Source organism: Loxodonta africana, chromosome 10 (genome assembly GCF_030014295.1).
Source record: "Loxodonta africana isolate mLoxAfr1 chromosome 10, mLoxAfr1.hap2, whole genome shotgun sequence".
Lineage (NCBI taxonomy): Eukaryota > Metazoa > Chordata > Mammalia > Proboscidea > Elephantidae > Loxodonta > Loxodonta africana.
The window spans coordinates 112,128,060-112,143,029 of record NC_087351.1 but is presented as its reverse complement, the minus strand read 5'-3'; the positions used below and the strand labels follow the sequence as shown (position 1 = coordinate 112,143,029).

The 14,970-nt window shown below is 53.5% G+C and overlaps 1 pseudogene; it reads left to right on the top strand.

The window, feature by feature from the left end:
- The first annotated feature begins 1,514 nt into the window (after nt 1-1,514).
- LOC135232490 (small ribosomal subunit protein eS21-like) lies at nt 1,515-5,965 on the top strand (annotated as a pseudogene).
- The last annotated feature ends 9,005 nt before the right edge of the window (nt 5,966-14,970 follow it).

Here is a 14,970-nt window from a genome sequence, read left to right as displayed (position 1 = left end):
AAGGCCCAGGCTCATCCGCTCTGACTTTGTTTTCCTCAGCTCATCTTTCTCGCCCACTTCCAATTTATCTGGCAGTGCTGGGTGTCACTTCCTAAGCCTCCTCAAAGCCTCTGTGGAATGAAGCCGGGATAAACAGCATCAATGCCGTCAGCAGGGACACACGGGACAGCTGACTCTGCCTCGATCCCAGCCTCGTGTGTCCAGGAGAGGACCAGGAAACTTTGAAGACTTCGTGGTCATGAGACATGACTTTTCCGTTGTGGCCAGGAGCCCTCAAGGGTGAAACTGTGCCCCATTCACCCCTCCCCAGCTCTTTCCCCCAAGGTTTTCCGGAAGGAATGGAAAAACTTGTGTGTGTGCGTGTGTGTGCGCGTGTGCACGTGTGTGTATGTGTGTGTGTGTGCTGGGGGAGAAGGCGCCTCTGAAATTTTCTCATGAGAGCATTAAGCCTTGAGACACTGACCTCCAAGCCAGCCGTCTCTGTGAATCACTCCTTATCATTAAGATGAAAAGCGAGTTCGTCTATCTTACTCATGTGCTGCCTTGGTACTAAAGCATTTCCCCTCACCCTCCCCACATGAAAACAGCCATTTGACCCTGAGTGAGGAAGCAGGGGGCCCTTTCTGCCCTGCTAGCCTCACAGGGAACATCTGGAGACCAGAGCAGCTTCCAAGGCCACCTCCCATTTCTTTCCAGATTTGTCTAAAAGATGAGGGTCCTAAACGCTGACTGCCAGAAAAGCCGACCCCTTGGCCATCCTGCCCACACATGGAGGAGGGAGCGCCATGGGAGGAGGCAAGGCCAGGGTGCCAGCCCCCTCTTTTTGCACCCTATACAATCCACACTCCCTTACAAAGCACACTCATCAAAAACCCCTGGCTAGGGGAGATGGGAGGGTAGAGGGGGTTAGAAACTGGCAAACCGGTCACGAAAGGAGGGACTGGAAGGAGAGAGCGGGCTGACTCATTAGGGGGAGAGTAAGTGGGAGTATGTAGTAAGGTGTACATAAGCTTATATGTGAGACACTGACTTGATTTGTAAACTTTCACTTAAAGCACAATAAAAATTATTAAAAAAAAAAAATCCCTGGTTAGTTATCATCAAACCCATTGTCGTTGAGTCGCTTCTGACTCATAACAACCCTATAGGACAGAGTAGAACTGTCCCATCGGGTTTCCAAGGATCAGCTGGTGGATTTGAACTGCCGACCTTTTGGTTAGCAGCCAGGCTCTTAACCACTGCACCACCAGGGCTCCTTCAAGTGTCTCTGAAATCAGCCTGTCTTCACAGACACAGCGTAAACACAGCCCTATACGTAGCATCCAAAGCCCCCCAAATGGCCCAAATCGCTAATATCCTTACTTCCATGGGATGTAAAGGACCCAGATGGGATGTCCCACTTGGACTGGCTAGTTAAGAGTTAGGTGCATGGGTGAATGGATAAACAAACTGTGGTATAGCCACACAACGGAGTATTACTCACCACGAAGAGAAGTGGGGTCCTGATACACGCCATGACGTGGGTGAACCTGGAATCACTGTACTGAGTGCGAGAAGCCAGACGTGAGAGGACAAACACGAAACAGCCAGAACAGGCAGCTCCACAGAGACAGAAGGAGCCCTGTTGGTGCAGTAGTTAATACGCTCAGCTGCTAAGCAAAAAGGTCGGTGGTTTGAACCCACCATCTGCTCCGTGGGAGAAAGACGTGGCAGTCTGCTTCTGTAAAGAGGACAGCCTTGGAAACCCTATGGGGCAGTTTTACTCTTCCCTAGGGGGTCGCTATGAGTCCAAATCAACTCGACGGCACCCAGCAACCACACAGAGACAGAAAACAGATTAGTGGTTGTCTGGGCCTGAGGAGAAGCGCAAATGGGGTAACTGCTTAATGGGTATGGGATTTTTTTTGGGGGGGGTGATGGAAATGTTTTGGAACTAGGGAGAGGTGGCTTCACAACATTTGAATACACTAAATGCCACTGAATTCTTCACTTTAAAATAGTTCATTGTGTGTTAGGTGAATTTTACCTCAATAAATAATAAAAACCCAGGTAGGTGAAGTTCACACAGGGCACCTTCCGCAGCTCTACCCTCCTGCTCACCGACACATCTAGCTGTACCCGACACTCAGGGCTTGGCCCCAAGTTCCCATGATCACACCCCAAGATTGTGCTGACAACCCTGAGGCCGCACAGCACGAGACCAAGCTGGGCCTGGGTTTCTGCTGGACGGGGGCGCCACGCGCTGGGCTCAGTGGCACGGCCTCTGGTCTGCTTCTTCAGACGTGCTGCCAGCTGGTGGTGGCCACGGCCGTCTGGGGCTGGGTTCTCGTGGTGGCTGCTGAGGCTTTCTTATTCCAGAAACCACCTGGCTTTCAACCAAGTATGGGCTCATTTCACATGGATGAAACCCACACTTTACACAGGCGTCCAGGGTACCTTCCACTGTGCCTGTGGCAGCTTTTGGTTAGCAGCCCTAGCTTTTAACCACTGTGCCACCGGGGCTTCTATTCCAAACCCATTGCCGTTGGGTCGATCTCCACTCACTTGAGCCAGAGGCTCCAGGGGAAGCGTGTGACGGCTGTGGCGAGCTGTGCATTTGGGGTGCCAACTCTGAGAAGAGCACTTATGTGGCACTGACTGTGTGCCGGGCACAGCTTTAGGCATACAGCAGGAGCGAACACGCCTAGTTCCCACAAATACCCCAGCAGGCAGGGACTTATTTCCTTATTGGGGTGAGATTCACACATCATAAAAGCAACCAATTGGAAGCACACAGCTCAGTGGCATTTCATACATCCACAATCTTGTTCAACCACCAGCTCTCTCTAGTTCTAGAACATTCTTATCTCCCAACAAAGACTCCATACCCATCAAATAGTCACTCTTCATTCACTCCCCCCAGCCTCTGGTCACCCCCAATCTGCTTTCTGTCCCTATGAATTTGCCCGTGCCAGATATTTCATATAAATGGAGTCATACAGCGTGTGGTCTTTTGTGATGGCTTCTTTCACTTAGTGTAATGTTTATGAGGTTCATCCATGTTGGAGCATGTTTCAATACATCACTCCTTTTTATGGCCAAATTATATTCCCTTTGATGGATATACAACATTCTGTTTATCCATTCAGCAGTTGATGGATATTTGAGTTATTTTTACCTTTTAGCCAAAAGTGCATTGTGAATAGGGCTGCTATAAACATTCTTGTACAAGTATTTGCTTGTGGTCTATATTTTATCATCCCTGTTCACAGATGAAGAAGCTGAGGCCCAAGGTCTCCCACAAAGTTATATTGAAGTCTTGAACCACTTGTGGTATTGGGTTGAATGGTTGCCCCTCGAAAGATACGTCCATGTCTTAATCCCTGGTGCCTGTCAATGTGACCTTGCTTGGAAAAAGGGTCTTTGCAAATAGAATTAAAGACCTCAAGATGAGGACATCCTGCCTTAAATCCAATGACAAGTGTCTTTATAAGACACGGAGGACAGACACAGACAGAAGAGGAGACCATGTGAAGCATGGAGTGATGTGGCCACAAGCTAAGCAACACCAGGAGCCACCAAAAGCTGGAAACCCCAACCAAACGCATTGGCTTGACCCTATAGGACAGAGTACAATGGCCCCATAGGGTTTCTGGCTGGTGGACTCAGACTGCCAACACTTTGGTTGGCAGCCACATACTTAACCACTGTGCCACCAGGGCAGGGGCTGGAAGAGGCAAAGAATCATCTTCCTCTAGAGCCTCCAAAATCAACCTGACAGCAACGGGTTTGGTATAAGAGCCCCGGTGGCAAGTGGTTAAAAGCTAGGGCTGCTAACCAAAAGGTCAGCAGTTCGAATCCACCAGCCACTCCTTGGAAACCCTATGGGACAGTTCTACTCTGTCCTACAGGGTCGCTTTGAGTTGAAATCAACTTGATGGCAACAGGGTAGAACCTCTGGAGTGAGGGCAGCCCTATCGGCACCTTGATTTTGAACTTGTGTTCTCCAGAACTGTGAGAAGGTAAACGTCCATCGTCACAGCAACCATTTGTGGTCTTTTGTTACAGCAGCCATAGAGCACTTGTGCCCCTGTCTAAGGTCACACGGCTGATACATGGAAGAATTGGATTTGAACCTGGGCAGAGTCCAGAGTGGGGAGCACTTGACTACCCTGCCGGGGTGCAGGCCAGATGGGCATGGGGCTGAGGAGAGAGCACTGTCAGAAAAGGCTCCATGGCCACCGATCTGCAAGCCTGGAAGGACTCCGTCTTTCTCTACAAGAACCAGGGAGCAGGACTCCATGCTGGTTTTAAATGGGGAAACTGAGGTCATGCCATTCATCCATCCACCCATCCATCCACCCGACCATCCATCCAAGCGCCCACCCATCCACACATCCATCCGTCCATCTACCAGCCAGCCAGCCAGCCAGCCACCCATCCATCCACCCACCCACCCACCCACACATCCATTTATCCATCCATTCACTTGTCCATCCATCCATCTACCCAGCCAGCCAGCCACTCACTCATCCACCCATCTACCTACCCCTTGTCCATTTATCCATCCGTCTGTCCATTCACCTACTCAGCCAGCCAGGTACCCATCTACCCAACCATCCATCTATCTACCCAGCCAGCCAGCCAGCCAGCCAGCCAGCCAGCCAGCCAGCCAGCCAGCCAGCCAGCCAGCCAGCCAGCCAGCCAGCCAGCCAGCCAGCCAGCCAGCCAGCCAGCCAGCCAGCCAGCCAGCCAGCATTCTCTTAGATCTGAAGATGGCCTTGGGCATCCCTAGGTCACAGGTCTGAGCATTGCTCTGGACCAAGCTTGCACTTTGGGCCCCTCTTTGTCCCTGTCAGTGAGCCTGCTGAGTTAACACTCTCACCCCAGGTACCTGAAAAAGCCCCTTATAGCCTGTCAGTCCTGAAACTCCAAGATCTGTCAGGTTTTTCTCTGGCTGATACTCTAAGAATTGAGGGAAAATCCAGCTGTCACTCAGCATCACTGCTGACGGCCTTGATTTTATTCTTCCTCTCACTCTGTTCCAGAAAGGCTTTAAAGTGCTTACAAAGTGACACCCACACAGCAAGTTAACTTAGAAGGAGGGAGGAAACTGGGACAAGGAAACCAGACAGAGGTGGGGCACAGGGCCAGTGTGAAGCTGTGAAGCTGTGCAGACCCTGTGGGCAGGCCCCAGACAGGGCACTGAGCTTCCTAACAGCCAGAGGAAAGAAGGAGTCACGGACAGTGTGAGATACAAGCAAAGTGAGGGCTCGCGGGCCATGCCTTGGAGCAGAACAACGGTGTTGGCCCAGCATACTGTCTCATAAGAACAAATTGAGAAGGGATAGGAAGTCTTAGGCTGATTTTTTCTCTGCTTGTACTTGGCGTGGTGACCACAGGCATGGCCTTGACGTGCAGAATAACGCCAGCAAGTTCGTGGACCTGGATGTGTCACGTAAATGCTCCACCAGCAACTGCATCATGACCACCAAGGACCACGCATTCATCCAGATGAACGTGGCTGAGCTTGACAAGGTCACTGTCAGGTTCAACGGCCTATGAAGACCTACGCTATCTACAGGGTCATTCACAGGATGGTGAGTCAGATGATTCTATTCTCTGACTGGCCAAGGCCGACGGCATTGTCTCAGAGAACTTCTGTTGGAGAGACTCGTGGATATGGAGTATTTGTCATAAATAAACAGTAAAAAACACCAAAAAGTTTTTATATATATATATATATATATACACACCTCAGGCTGGATCCTCTCTGTTGAGTTTGGCCTGGAGTGAGTGAGGGAGGGACAGTTTGGTTTATCAGCTTCTTTTCCTTTGGGGAAGCTGTTCCCGTCTCCCACATATTGCTGATAATCATGGTGCCCCACCCCACCCACGAGTGACCACCTGGTGACCCAAGAGGGTCATTTGGAGTCCTTTGTAGGAACCTGTGTGCCCTCAGGAGGGAAATGGCTGTTGTGCTTGGGGATGGTGAGCTATGACAACATATGACAACATAAATGGGAGGAGCATGACATCATGGAGGTGGCCATCTTTTCAAGATAGAATGAGGCCAGTGTCCAGAGGAAATCATGGTGGGCAGAAATAAAAGGTGTGCAGATAAAGCAGAAGCCCAATGACGTCCCTTCCATTCCTGGTTCCAGCCATGCCTGATAGCCATCCTAGACCTTCCAGTTCAGCCAGCCAGCCAGGGCCTAAAAAAGTGCTTTAAATGAGTCTGTTGCAAGGAAAACAGTCCCTGGGTGGTGCAAACGGTTAACACGCACAGCTGCAAACTGAGGTTCAATTCCACCCAAAGTCACTTTCAAAGAAAGGCCTGGCAATCTACTCTTAAAAACCAGCTGTTGCGAACCCTGCGGGGCACCGTTCTACTCTGTGCACACATGAGGTCACCAGGAGTCGGAATCGACACAACGGGAACTGGTCTACTGGTTGGTTACAAAGAAAGATTAGACCTAACACACTATTTAAAGTCCTGTTTCTCTTGTTTTGCCTTTGGTGGCCTTTGGCCTGTGGCAGATCTAGTTCTGCTCCTGAACCTGGGACCCGGCTCGCCTAGCCAGCCTCCCTCCATGGCCAGTGGGGCCGAGGGGAGCCTGACCTTCATGATCCTCGGTCAGGCAGTCAGTGCTTGCCCAGTACTCACTGCGGGCTGGGACTGTGTGGGCGTGCTTGGGGAAGGGGTTATAGTGAGGAACGAGTCAGAGGGTCCTGACCTTGGAGCTCGCAGCTTACGGGACTAGTGTCAACCGAGGTCCTGGAAGAACACAAGCATACCGTCTCCCCCAGGGCAGCCCTGGAGGTGAGCTAGGGCAGGAACAAGGATTATTTTCCTTAGAAAATATTACTTCTTCCCCAGGACGCAAAGAAGGAGGTAATCAAGATATTTTTGAAGCAGTAATTTTTTTTTTTTTTTTTCTCAGTTGTCCTTGATCCTTCCCCCAGGCCAGGGTTTCTTAACCTTGGTTCTGTTAATATTGGGGGCTGGAGAATTCTCTGTGGTGGGGCTGTGCAGTCCACTGTGGGGTGTTTAGCAGCATCCCTGGCCTCTACCCACCGGTTGTCGATACCACCCCCTCAGTTGTGACAACTCAAAATGGCCCCAGACATTTCCAAATGTCCCCTGGGGAGGGTAGGGGAACCACAGTCCCAGAGACTTCCGCATTCATGGTTCAGAGACAGGAAGACACAACAGAAAGCTGAGAAGAAAGAAGTTAATTTTTGACTTTTGAGTTTCGCAATAGGCTTCTGAGTTTCACCGGCCGAGAGGGAGGGATAGCTGGGGGCAGGGAGCAGAGCGGGGATGCAGAACAGGTTTCAGCTGAGCTTCTAGACTACAATGGACTAGGAAGAAAGGCCTGGTAACCTCCTTCTAAAAATCAGTCACTGAAAACCCTATGGATCACAACAGTCCGATCCATAATCAATCATGGGAACGGTGCTGTATTTCGTTTCACTGTGCATGGAATCACCATGAGTCGGGTGCCAACTTGACGGCAGCTAACGACGACAACAAACACGCTGGCCAAGGGTCAGATGCCCTCAATAGCTGTTTGCTGTGGCAGCCCACCGGAAGTTACCCAATCACGCGGCCCAGGGTGTTGGGGGAAGAACACTGAGCTGACTGAAAGCCAGGTTTGCTACCACACAGGATGGTCCTCAGACAACGTGAGTTGTAGGAAAACAGAATTGTGCTTCTTGCTTACCTGAGTTTGCGGCTTGAGATCCATACCGTCACGCTGGGCCCCAAGTTCTCCACCACGGAGTGTGACTGCGGTATTTTCAGCCTGGAAATATTTGCAGGATGGGAGTTCCCCGATACCAACACGGACCATTAAACAATTTCCATAAAGCAGCCGTGGACACCTCTCTGAACACTGTGAGTGCCTATGGGTCCTCCAAGATCAACACGTCCCCCGGGCCCACCCAGCCACGTACAAGGAGGGCTGCTGTGCAGGGCCAGACCGGCAGCCTCCATGCACCATGCACCATCAGCCTAGAACAAGTTCTGCAGTTTCGGCCTGTCCATCTGCAGTCCTCTTCCTGGTGGGGGCCGGCAGGACCAGGTGTCTGGGAGGCTTGATACCGGCCTTCTGTCTGTGTGTTTGGGCTTGTGCTGGCCATGGCAGGACCTCAAAGGTCCCAGGACACAGGATGGGGTCTCAGCTAATGAGCCACCCACATGGGCAGGCCTGTGTGGCCTCTCTGCTTTCTCCCCACCCTCGTCCTGTGCATCTCATGGCAGTCAGGTGCTGCCCAGGGACAGACAAGGAGAGTGGGCCCCAGGGACAGACAAGGAGAGTGGGCCTGAGGGGGTAAGGCCGAATGACAGAGTAAGACTCGAATCCGGCTCTCCCAGCCCAGCCCCCTGCCCTCAGCAGCTCTGCTCCTGGCCGTTGGGTTGTTTGCTGATTTCTGGGTTGATTTCTATCTGTGCAAGGAGCTGGAAGGCAGGGAGGGGAGTGGGCCCTTGGGGCTGGGAGGGCGGACCTGGCCAGAGCTAGCCTCTTAGGTAGGTGTGTGGTGGGGGCCTCTCCTTGGCAGGTGACTGAAGAGAGGGATGACGAAGCTCTAACTCCCAGTCAGCTGTGGGGTTCAGCCCAGGCTCCCGGAGTGTGGGCCTGTGTGTTCTACAGCAAGCTCCCCAACTTCCCTGGGCCTTGTCCTCATTGGACAAATGTAAGGCAAGGCAGTTGTAAGATGAAGAGCTGCCATGCAAGTCAAACCCCTAGCACAGCGCCCACAAAAGTGGTGGTTGCTGTTAGCTGCGGTCAAGCCCACTCCGACTCATGGCGACCCCATGTACAACAGAAAGAATGAAACGTTGCCCAGTCCTGCACCATCCTCACAATCATTGGTGGGCTCAAGTCCATTGTTGTGGCCACTGTGTGTTTTGAGTGCTTTCCAACCTAGGGGGCTCATCTTCCAGCACTATATATATTGGATGATATTCTATTGTGATCCACTAAGTTGTCACTGGCTAATTTTTGGAAGTAGACTGCCAGGTCTTTCTTCCTAGTCCGCCTTAGTCTGACAGCTCCACTGAAACCTACCCACCATATGACAAAGGTATACCTGCAATAAATGTTTGCTGCTGCCACTGGGGAGCTGCCACCATCAAGGGCGTGAGTCTATTGTTGGGTTGACTGGGAATGGGGCAGGAGGGTGTAAGGGAGACTGAGTGGGTGGTCAAGATAACAAGAAGGGCCTTCAAGAGTTTTCCAGAGTCGGGCTCCTGCAGGGAGAAGGGATAAGGGGCCTGAGGTTGGGGACAGAGGCCGTAGGTGGGCACTCTGAATTTTAGTGGAGGGCTGGGGGCCTATGTCACTTTGATGCCATCTTGCTGGCACTGAGCCACCTATGCAGGCCCAAGAGACGAAGGGAGCGGGGTGCCAAGCATGTGTTCTACCTGGAGCCCAGGTGTGCGAGAGCTGGGGGCAGGAGGTGCTGGCCAGAGGCCGGCTAAGTCTTGATTCAGCTGAATAACCATGCGGGCGCTGAGCCCAGTGAGGACCTAGAAGCTCCACAGTGCACTTGGGCTGCAGAGGGTGGCCCAGGTGGAGCAGTGGAGGTGGTTGGTCTGGACGGATTTCAGGGGTCTGGGCCAAAGCCCATGGCAGGGCTCTCCTCACTGCAGTTTGTACCCATGTGGAGGCAGTCTGTTTAAAGGGGCCAGGATGGGGGCCCTGTGGCTTCCAAGGGGCATGCCAGCTTCCTCTTAGCCCCTGGGACTTGGTCCCCACGAAGTGCTTGCCACCTACCCTGGGAGAAGGGAAGAAGAGGGTTAGAAAGTGCAGAGCTGATTGCGGTGTGGTTGTCCTAGCCTTCTGGAATTCCCAGGGGCACTTAGAGACAGGCTGACAGGGGACTGGATATGAATGGCAAGGGGGTCCTGCATGCTGCATGGTCATTTATTATCATGGGCCTCTTTCTTTTATGCAGTTTGGGGACCCGAAGAGATACGGACTTGGCACAAGCTGGGTCCCTTGCTCCTCCCTGTGAAGGGGGATGACCCTCTGCCCTGCCCAGTGATGGGCTGGTGGTGGGCCTCCAATGAACTGAGGTGGCCTTGTTAGTAGTAAAGAAATGAATAAACAAAATCAACTGTTTGTTACATTAGACATGCTTGGAGAAAAGTAAAGCAAAGAGGTGGCTGGGACACAGGGGAGGGGGTTGAGGAAGACCACCCTGAGAAGACAAATTTGACTGAGACCTTGAAGAGGTGACGGAGCTCAAGACCCTGGGCAGAGGGAGCAGCGTGCACGGAGGTCCTGGGCCAGTAACAGGTGGGGTCTCTGGGTCCCTGGGGTTGGCAGGTGAGGTAGGCTGGCTTTGACAGGCTCACTCTGGCTGCTGGGCTGAGAACAAGGGCGGAGGGAGAAGCCAGACACCAGCTGGGAGGTGGTCACCATGGTCCCAGACAGAGATGATAGGGGTTGGACTGCGGGGGTGGTGGTGGAGGCAGAAAAGGTTGGATTTCACCACATTTTGAAAAAAAACCACGGGGCTTGCTGAGGGATTGGATGTGGGTGTGAGGGCGAAGAGAAAGTGATGGGAGCATGGGGGTGGGTTCTCTTTACACGCCATGAGGGTAAAGAGGGGGTGGTGGGGACACGATGGCTTCACCAACCTGAGCTGAGCCAACCCCTGCTCCCCTGGCAATGGCGGTTCTCAGGGCTGGAGCCTGTGCCCCCTGTCTGACAAAGCTTGAGACACTTTCCTTTTACTCCATAAGTGCACACGTGTGCAAACACTCGCACACACTCTTACACTCACATACACACTCACTAGATTATAAATACATCAGTATTCATGAGGTTATTGGTGATTTTTATCTTTTTCTATATGTCTGTATTTTCTAAAGCATGTGTTACTTATACCAACCACAAAAAATACCTCTGTTTGTCTTTTTTTAAAAGATCTCTATAGTCTTCAAGGGATTTCTTCTTTTGAGAAACCATTTAAAGGAATTAATCTGAAATATGAGAAAATGGTTAAGCACCAGGCTGCCCATGACAGGGTCCCTTAATACTCATCAGGAAAGGAAAATGTTAAATCCTAAATGCCCCTAAACTGGTTGAAACTCATCAACCAGCTGTGACACAAACCATTCAATGAACAATTGTGTAGCAACGGATAGATTGTCTCTGTTGGATTTGTATAAACACTGGGCCACACTTCTGCAGGAGAATCAACAAGAAACTAGATCACAGACCAAGTACGCTCACTGGTATGCATAACAAAATGGAGAGAAAATGAGCAGAAAAAAGACTGGAAGGAAAGGCCTCCCCATGCAAATATCAGTGTTTTCTGAGCAGGGGAACTACTGATGATTTTTTCCCTTCTTCTTGATTTTCAACCTTTTCCAGCCTTTCTTTAAGGAGCCTGTACTACTTTCAGAAAGAAAAATAACTTCAATTACTTTCATTTTTTAAATGTCCCACCCACTTTAGAAAGCCCACTTTAAAGGCAAGCTTCCTAGAAGGACATCTTCAATCCTCCCACCCAAAGGTGGCCAGGAGGCAGGGAATTCTAGACCCAGCACCCAGGGTCTGCCTGGGCAGGGTTTTGCTACACAACAGGGAATCAAGAAGGGTCTGCCTATGGAAGCAAGGGTTTCACTCCTCCCCTTAGGGAGCTTTGGGCTCAGAGGGGCAACCTGCAGGACCAAATTTAACTCCCCCACCTGGACAGCCCCCCCAGTGCCAGAGATACCCCAGAACACTCATGAGGAAGTGGCAGGGGTTTGAGCCTGGTGGATAATGGAGTGGGCAGTGCCCCCTGGGCAGGTCCAGGGTCTTCTCCCTTTTTGACCTTCGCCCTGGGTCACCTGGCTCTGGGGCTGCCCTCTGAGGTAAGAGCGGCGTCAGTTACTGGCCAAGGCCTCTGGGTGGCTCCACCGGCCCTAGGCTGGGAGCCTGTCCCTGCCCTGCCTGCCGCAGAGCCCCTCCTGGCTGGACTGTCCTTATCCCCTGCCAGCCCCTGAGGGCTGGAGAGCAGTGGGGCTGGGAGGCCTCCTGGCCCCATCCTGGCCTCTTCTCGTTCTGATTCAAGGTTGCCCAGGGTGCAGAAAGGCCCTCTGTGCCCCTGTGCCTTGGGAGCAGAGAGTTGTGCTGGAAATGTGCCCACATGTGTGCAGAGAAGGTCGAAGATCTGGGGCGCGTGTCACTCAGGGAGGCTGGGCAGCGTGCGGGGCGGGAGGGGGCATCCTGGAGAACTTGCAGTGGGGAGGAGGACCCAAGGCTGGTGTCAGGGCCCTGGGTGCTGTGCTTCGCTCTCCCTCCCTTGTCCTCTCTGTCCTTGTCCCACACCAGGGGTGGCCTCTGGCCTTGGCCTCTTCTTCCTTCCGGCTACCCATCCTCCCACACATCCGGCACACAGGGCGGCCCAGGCCGCCCTCCTGTGTGCCCCTCCAGCGGGGCGGCCAAGGCCTGGCCGCCGTGATACAGGGAGCTGTTCGGCCAGGCTTTTCGGCGGGTGATGGGATGTTTTATTGAACAGGCCCTGCAGTCTGGATTTCATCTCCCCCAGCTGTCCGAGCTCACTCCCTGGAGGGGTGAGAACACCAGCACCTGGCTGACCTTGCTGGGAACAGACATCAAGACCAGTGACTGGAAGGCGGTGGGCCGCCATGGAGACCTAGCAGGGGGTCAGCTCCAGTGGACACGGAGCACCTTTCACCCCAGCAGCTGCCCAATGCCACTACCAGATATGCGACAAAGATCCCACCTGGTCCTGGCAGGTCCCTGCTAGGCCTGACAACATTTAACGGGGGTCTGCAAGCCTAGGTGGCACCCTCCCCTGGCTGCCAGGCCTCCTCAGTCACCACACCAAGGCCGACTGGACAGCAATCATCCGATTTATTGTCATCTCAATGCCTTGGCAATGGGCTGTGAAATTCTGTTTCCAAAATTTGTTATCAGCCGCGCTCCGTCCTCCTGCGCCGCGGCTGCGGTGTGATTGCTGTGACATGAGTTATGATGCGCTTGTGGCTCCATGGCTGGGAGAGCCCCAGCCTGGGCGGGATTGATCACTCTGGAGAGAGCCTTCAGCAGGCTTCATTAGGCTGGAAACGATAATGAATATCTTCCCCTCACCTGTGGCTATTAATATCGCTCCTCTCTTATCTTGTTGCCACACGTCCCATTCTTTTAAGACATATATACATACCAGGCAAAGCGGAGGGTCAGCGGAAAAGAGAAGACCCTCGATGAGGTGGATTGACACAGTGGCTGCCACAATGGGCTCAAACATAGCAACGATTGTGAGGATGGTGCAGGACCGGGCAGTGTTTCCTTCTGTTGAACATAGGGTCGCTATAAGTGGGAACTGATTGGACAGCACCCTACAACAACAGAGAGAGAAATCAGGGGGATTGACAGGGAGAACAGCGCGTCCTCTTCCCGCGGCACCCCCTCCTGCAGCCCCCTCCTCTTCTTGCTCTTTCTCCGGCGCCAGACCACCGGCAGGGGTCGCAGCGAGCTAAACGAGAGCTGGGGTTGCCGCCATAGCCCGGCAGTTGTCCTGCCCTTCAGGGAGATGCTTGGGGCCAGAGCAGGCTAGATGTACGGGGAGGGAGAGTCAAGTGTTCCGGAACCTTCCAGGCCCCAGCACCTTTCAGATCCCATCACGAAAAACAGACCTTCTCCAACCCTCTTCTTCCCTCTATGAATGCAGAGCAGTGCAGGGGGCCCAAGGCCTATGTGTAGGGCCCTCCCCAGCACTAGTTGTGTGCTTCTGCCTCTCAGCCCCTCCCCAAGGCCCCTAACCCCTGCCTTCTCTGTCCTCCATGCTATGGCCTCATGCTGTCTGCGCCCCCCATTGCTGCTCATGTGACCCTGTGCTTCCCCTTCTCAGGACCCATCTGAGGCTCCCCATTGGCCCTGCCCAGTGGCCTGGCATTAGGGACCCTGGGCTGGACAGCCCCTCCAGCCCTCAGCCTCAGGGACAGCTGCTCCCCTCAGTCTGCTGGGTCTCTGCTGGGCTCCCAAAATAGCCGGGCATGTCGGCACTCTGCCTCAAGCCTGTCCTGCTGCCGGGAAGGCCTCCCCCTCCCCTGCATTTGGCAAACTCATTTGTGTCCTTCAAGGCCCATCCCCAAGGTTACCTCCGCTCGGAGGCCTTCCAGTAGCTCTCAGGCCTTGCCCGGGTTGTCTCAGCACTCCCTCAGTTTGGCTGAGAGGAGAGGCCCCCAGCTTGCCGTGCCTGAGTGCCCAGGCCTCTTGTCTGTCCTCAGCAGACACTTAGAGATGGGAGTTGAGGCTCACAGTGTAAACAGCGTACCCAGGCTTCACTGTCAGTCTGCCCGGGCCCTTCTCTGACACACTAACCCTCCCTCCTACCATCCCAGCTCTGGGTCTGTGCACCCCTCCAATATCAGGGAGCTCACCCCTTCCACCCCCTGGCAGTATTGTAATCATACCTTCTGGACTATGGGTCCCAGGAGTCACTCCAGGGCCAGGGAGAAATCTCAGAGATTTGGGAATTGTGTTTCTGACCCTGAGCTGGTGCTGAGGGGCCTCCCCTGTCCTCAGAAGCTCACGGAGAAAGGCTCAGCCTGGTATCCTCTAAGCTTCATCTCCCAGGCCTGGCCCTGAGGAGGGGCTTGTGTTCCAACCAGTGACAGTGAGTGTTGAGGAAGGGTCTTCAGGTAGCGGATGGCAGTGGGAACTTGGGGGCATGTGGGGAACCAAGAGAGGTCAGCTCGGCTTAGGCATCGGGAGTGGGAAGGGCAGGACAGGGGGCGTGGGAGGGGGAAGGGTCCCCAGCCTGGTTCACCGGGCTGAGGTTGCATTTGGCAGGCAGGGAGTGGGGGCCACAGGATCCGAATGGGGAAACTGAGGCTGGAGCTGGGGCCGAATGAGAGGCCAAGCGTCTAAACAGCCCTGTCGCCAGCCCACTGGTCTCCCCGGTGGCCTGTCCCCGGCCTACTGGGCTCCCAGCGGCTGGTTCCCACCCCTCAACCCCTGC